Here is a 6,618-nt window from a genome sequence, read left to right on the forward strand (position 1 = left end):
GCAGAGGTGAGGGTAGGTTCTGGTAAGCTGTTTTTTTTTCATTCGATTTCTTTTTTAACTAGTAAGTTTAGAGAGAATGCCAGGCAGGATGTTGGAATGCTCCTCTCACAGGATGTGGGAAGTCAGGAAGACCTCTGGTCTCCCTGACATAGACACCTGCAAGAGGTGCATCCAGCTGCAGCTCCTAACAAACCGCGTTCGGGAACTGGAGCAGGAGCTGGATGACCTCCGGATCATTCGGGAGAATGAGTTTATAGATAGTAGTTTCAGGGAGGTAGTTATGCCAAGGGAGCAGTGCACGGGTAATTGGGTTACTGTCAGGCAAGGGAAGGGGAAAGGGCAGGCAGAGCACGGCTTCCCTGTGGCCATTCCCCTCAACAACAAGTATATCGATTTGGATGCTGTTGGGGGGGGGGGTTAGTTACCTGGGACAAGCTGTGGAAGCCGGATCACTGGCACTGAGTCTGGTTCTGCAGTGCAGAAGGGAGGGGGGAAGAAGAGGAGAGCGTTAGTGATAGGGGACTCGATAGTTAGAGGTACAGACAGGAGGTTCTGTGGTTGTGACAGAGACTCCTGGATGGTTTGTTGCCTCCTGGGTGCCAGGGTCAGGGATGTCTCTGATCGCGTGCACAGCATTCTGAAATGGGAGGGTGAGCAGCAAGATGTCATGGTACACGTCGGTACCAATGACATAGGAAGAAAGAGTGAGGAGGTCCTGAAGAGTGAGTATAGAGAGCTTGGTAGGAAGTTAAAACGCAGGACCTCAAGGGTAGTAATCTCAGGATTGCCAGTGAGGGTAAGAATAGGATGCTCTGGTTGATGAACATGTGGCTGAGGAACTGGTGTAGAGGGCAGGGTTTCAGATTTCTAGATCATTGGGACCTCTTCTGGGGCAGGTGGGTCCTGTACAAGAAAGAGGGGTTACACCTGAACTACAGGGGGACCAATATCCTTGCAGGGAGGTTTGCTAGTGCTGTTGGGGGAGGGTTTAAACTAGATTTTCATGGGGATGGGAACCAGAGTGCTGGAGCAGATAGCGGAGTGGGGGTGAAAATAAATGATGTTAAAGTTTCATGCAAAGTCACAAATAGAAGGGTTGTGTGTGGTGGTAATAATCTTCTGAGGTGTGTTTACTTCAATGCGAGGAATATTATGGGGAAGGCAGACGAGCTGAGGGCATGGATTGACACATGGAATTATGACATTGTAGCCATTAGTGAAACTTGGCTACAGGAGGGGCAGGACTGGCAGCTCAATGTTCCAGGGTTCCGATAGAGGCAGAGGGATGAAGGGTGGGAGGGGGGTGGTATTGCTAGTCAGGGAAAATGTTACAGCAGCACTCAGGCAGCACAGATTAGAAGGCTTGTCTACCAAAGGCCATATGGGTGGAGCTGAGAAACAGGAAAGGCATGACCACATTAATGGGGTTGTATTATAGACCACCCAATAGTCAGAGAGAATTAGAGGAGCAAATCTGCAGAGAGATAGCAGACAACTGCAGGAAACATAAAGTTATGATAGTAGGAGATTTTAATTTTCCACATATTGATTGGGACTCCTATACTGTTAAAGGTCTAGATGGGTTAGAGTTTGTAAAATGTGTTCAGGAAAGTTTTCTAAATCAATATATAGAGGTACCAATAGAGAGGATGCAATGTTAGATTTCCTATTAGGAAACGAGTTAGGACAGGTGACGGAAATGTGTGTTGGGGAACACTTTGGTTCCAGTGATCACAACACCATTAGTTTCAACTTGATCATGGATAAAGATAGATCTGGTCACCGGATTGAGGTTCTAAACTGGAAAAAGGCTGAATTTGAAGAAATGAGAAAGGATCTAAAAAGCGTGGACTGGGACAGGTTGTCCTCTGTCAAGGATGTGATTGGTAAGTGGGAGGCCTTCAAAGAAGAAATTTTGAGAGTGCAGAGTTTGTACGTTCCTGTCAGGATTAAAGGCAAAGTGAATAAGAATAAGGAGCCTTGGTTTTCAAGGGATATTGGAAATCTGATAAAGAAGAGAGAGATGTATGACATGTATAGGCAACAAGGAGCAAATAAGATGCTTGAGGAGTATAAAAAGTGCAAGAAAATAAGAAAGAAATCAGGAGGGCTAAAAGAAGATATGAGGTAGCTTTGGCAGTCAAGGTGAAGGATAATCCAAAGTGCTTTTACCGGTATATTAAGAGCAAAAGGATAGTAAGGGATAAAACTGGTCCTCTTGAAGATCAGAGTGGTTGGCTATGTATGGAACCAAAAGAAATAGGGGAGATCTTAAATGGTTTTTTTGCATCTGTATTTACTAAGGAAACTGGCAAGGAGTCTATGAAAATAAGGCAAACAAGTAGTGAGGTCATGGAATTTATACAGATTAAAGAGAAGGAGGTGCTTGATGTCTTGAGGCAAATCAGAGTAGATAAATCCCCAGGACCTGACAGAGTATTCCCTCGGACCTTGAAGAAGACTAGTGTTGAAAAGGGTCATAAAGAGAGCTTTTGGTACATTGGCCTTTATAAATTGAGTATAAGAGTTGGAATGTTATGGTGAGGCTGTATAAGACATTGGTGAGGCCGAATTTGGAGTATTATGTGCAGTTTTGGTCACCTAATTACAGGAAGGATATTAATAAGGTTGAAAGAGTGCAGAGAAGGTTTACAAGGATATTGCCAGGACTTGAGAAACTGAATTAGAGAGAAAGGTTGAATAGGTTAGGACTGTATTCCCTGGAGCGTAGAAGAATGAGGGGAGATTTGATAGAGGTATATAAAATTATGATGGGTATAGATAGAGTGAATGCAAGCAGGCTTTTTCCACTGAGGCTCGGGGAGAAAAAAACTAGCTCAATGACTGTCTCAGCTTTGATTTGCAAATTAAAGTTTAAACCTTCTTGAAGAATTGTCTGCGTCTCCTGGTCATTTGTGAGGCACGAAAAACCACGACATTCGCAGATGCTGATCAGCCTGCAAAATGACCTCGGATCGGAGCAGAAGACAGTGACGTCGTCCATGTACAGGGAGGTTTTGACTTGTGTCCCTCCGCTGCCTGGCAGCGTCACCCCTCTTATGCCCCCATCCCTCCTGATGGCTTCGGCAAAGGGTTCTATGCAGCACACGAACAAGACGGGAGAGAGGGCAGCCTTGCCTGACTCCAGACCTGATTGGGAAGCTGTCTGTTTCCCACCCGTTGACCTGGACTGCGCTACAGATGTCCGTGTAGAGCAGTTTGATCCAATTCCATATTCCCTCCCCAAATCCCATTTTGGAGAGTACATCCGCCAAGTACGTATGCGATATCCTGTCAAAGGCTTTCTCCTGGTCCAAGCTGACCAGGCAGGCGTCCACCCCCCTGTCCTGCACATAGGCGATGGTGTCCCTCAGCAGCGCGAGGCTGTCTGAGATCTTCGTGCCCGGTACAACACAGGTTTGGTCCGGGTGGATCACCTGCTCCAGTGCAGACTTGACCCTGTTGGCAATAGCCTTGGACAGGATCTTGTAGTCCACATTCAGGAGTGAGATAGGCCTCCAATTTCTAATGTCCTCCCTCTCCCCCTTCTGCTTGTAGATGAGGGTGATGATGCCCTTCCTCACAGAAGATATGTCAGATCAGTGGAGTGATACCACCAATGCCACCTTGGTGAAGTAAGAACCTGGGAGGTGATAGGTAAAAGAGGTAAAGGGCTGTAGAAGAGGGAATCTAATAGGAGAGGACAGTGGATCACAGAATAAAGTGAAAAAGCCTCCAATGTTGACTGTTTACTTCCCTCCATAGATGTTGCCTGACTTGTTTAGTTCCTGCGGCATTTTGTGTGTGTTTCTCAGGATTTCCAGCATCTGCAGAATCTCGTGTCTATAAGGTGCCATGATAGTGTTGTGGTTACTGTGAAGCTGTTCCAGCTCGGGGCATTCCAGAGTTCGGAGTTCAGTTTCGGTGCCGTCTGCAAAGACTCTGTATGTTCCCCCCCCAGCTGCTCCAGTTCCCCCCACAGTCCACAGACATGGCGGCTAGGTTAACTGCTCATTGTAAATGGTCCCGTGGTTAGGTCAGGGGTTACTGGGGCAGCATGGCTCGAAGGGCCAGAGGGCCTGCTCACAACTAAACAGACTGGCCTCCCTGTACACCAGCACAAGGGAAGCCAGTGTCCTCAATCTCCACCCTCCCTCGAGTGGCAAAGCAAAACAGCTCTCGGGACCACTGCGTGGATTTAATGTAACTTTGTCCGTGTGACAACCGCAGAGAGCAACACCAACCACTATAAAGGGTAAATTTCAATCCCGTTAAAGCCCCTGAAATAGGAGAAACCCACCTCAAACACTGTCCTCCAGCAATCAAAGAGTAAAGGCATGGAAATAGGGGTAGGATTACGCTGGTCTGTTCTGCAATTCGTCAAACTCATGACTGATCTGCTATCTCAGAGCCATTTCCCGTATTACCAGAAATTTATCTGAATAAGCCCAAAGACTGGGGTCGGGAATTCCAAACATCCATCTCTCCCTGTGAAGAAATTTCTCTCATTTCATTACTGAGCATCTAGCATGTTTGGAGTAATTGATTGCTCAGCTTTCTAAGCTGAAAAATTAGACCATTTCCCATATCTAAGGAATCACCTGTTAGTGAAGGTAGACACAAGTAATTAACTTCACTACCTTTTTCATCGCACCAGCTCAGCCTTTTCCCAAAGCCTGTTAATCGAGACCCAAACCTGATACAAAACTTGAGGTTTGCCAGGCAGAAGTGATCTCTGGTATGAGACCAGGGCTACTCACAGAAGATAAGTCAAATCAGTAGGGTGATACCTTGGTGAAATTCTTTTGATCCATTGGAAGAATAAGCAAATGCCAATGTCCCGTCAGGGCAAAATCCCAGCACTGAGGCCTTAGTTACCCCTCATTACTGTCATACTGCTTGCAGACTCCTGACAAAAACATGCTCTTCTGAGCTCTCTCAGCTTAAGATTTGGAGAAAGGAGAGCAAGTTATCCTTGAAAAAACACATCTTTGTTTGCTCTTTAACCATAACTGTACAAATTATATGATGAGCAGGATCCCACAACCTCCCAAATTATCCAGCCACCCCTCCTATGGCATCCCCACACTGTCAGTCCCGCCAGCATCAACAGACCCGGGGCAAATACTCAGTCCTATACAATTCAATTCAATTCCCTGCCTGAGGAGAATGACAACTAATGACTGGGCGGATCCAGTATGCTAATTTAGAGATGACTGGGCGGTACAGTTTGCTAATTTAGAGATGACTGGGCGGATCCAGTATGCTATTTGGAGATGACTGGGTGGATCCAATATGCTAATTTAGAGATGACTGGGTGGATCCAGTATGCTGATTTAGAGATGACTGGGCGGTACAGTTTGCTAATTTGGAGATGACTGGGTGGATCCCGTATGCTAATTTGGCGATGACTGGGCGGATCCAGTATGCTGATTTAGAATGACTGGGCAGATCCAGTATGCTAATTTAGAGATGACTGGGCGGTACAGTTTGCTAATTTGGAGATGACTGGGTGGATCCCGTATGCTAATTTGGAGATGACTGGGCGGATCCAGTATGCTAATTTAGAGATGCCTGGGCGGACCCCATATGCTAATTTGGAGATGACTGGGCGGATCCAGTATGCTAATTTGGAGATGACTGGGCGGATCCAGTATGCTAATTTAGAGATGACTGGGGGGTACAGTATGTAATTACAGGGGTGGATTATAGCTGGTGTAGTAGTGGGGATGAACTCCCATTACATATTAAAAGATCTCAATGGCATGGATCTCAAATAACTTCTGACAACCGAGTCCAGCATCTGGCCTAGACGTGTGGTTTAGCTTCTAAGCCCGGCAGAACAGTTTCTACTGACACTGGTGCCTTAAAACCAGTCGCTTCGGGCAAATGGGGCTCACCAGCCGTGGCTGGCAGCTCATTGAGGGGAAGGAAAACTGATCTCAAAGCTCCGCTGTCTTGTGACTATACCCACTCATGGGGAAGGCTTTCGGAGTAAATCCCAATGGAAAAACCCAGACCTGGAGTCCCTAAGGCAGTTTGATGCTAACAAGAGAAAATCTGCACATGCTGGAGGTCCTGCTGAAGGGCCTCGGCCCGAAAAATCGTTTGTACTGTCTTTACTTAGATGATGACTGGCCTGCTGAGTTTCTCCAGCATTTTGTGTGGGTTGCTTGAATTTGATGCTAACTAGCAACTTCTGTGATGCCACTGGTGCCAAACTATATCAGTCTCTGCAGTTCCTTTGGATTCATCAACTGCATGGAGAAGGGGAGCTTGCTACACGGGTAACAGGTTGATCTCCATATCGGACTGCCCAGACTCACGTATCACGTAGACATCTTGGATGTACCATCCAATGGAAGCCCCTCTAAAGGAATGATGGGCGGATCCGTTATGTATTATCAGTGTGAATGGGCGGGGTCGGTATGTTAATATAAAGGTGAATGGGTGGGGTCAGTATGTTGATATGAGGCTGAATGGGCGAGGTTGGTATGTTAGTACAAGAGTGAATGGGTGGGGTCAGTATGTTGATATGAGGCTGAATGGGCGAGGTTGGTATGTTAATATAAGGGTGAATGGGTGGGGTCAGTATGTTAATATAAGAGTGAATTGGGG

This window comes from Hypanus sabinus, chromosome 17, assembly GCF_030144855.1.
Source record: "Hypanus sabinus isolate sHypSab1 chromosome 17, sHypSab1.hap1, whole genome shotgun sequence".
NCBI lineage: Eukaryota > Metazoa > Chordata > Chondrichthyes > Myliobatiformes > Dasyatidae > Hypanus > Hypanus sabinus.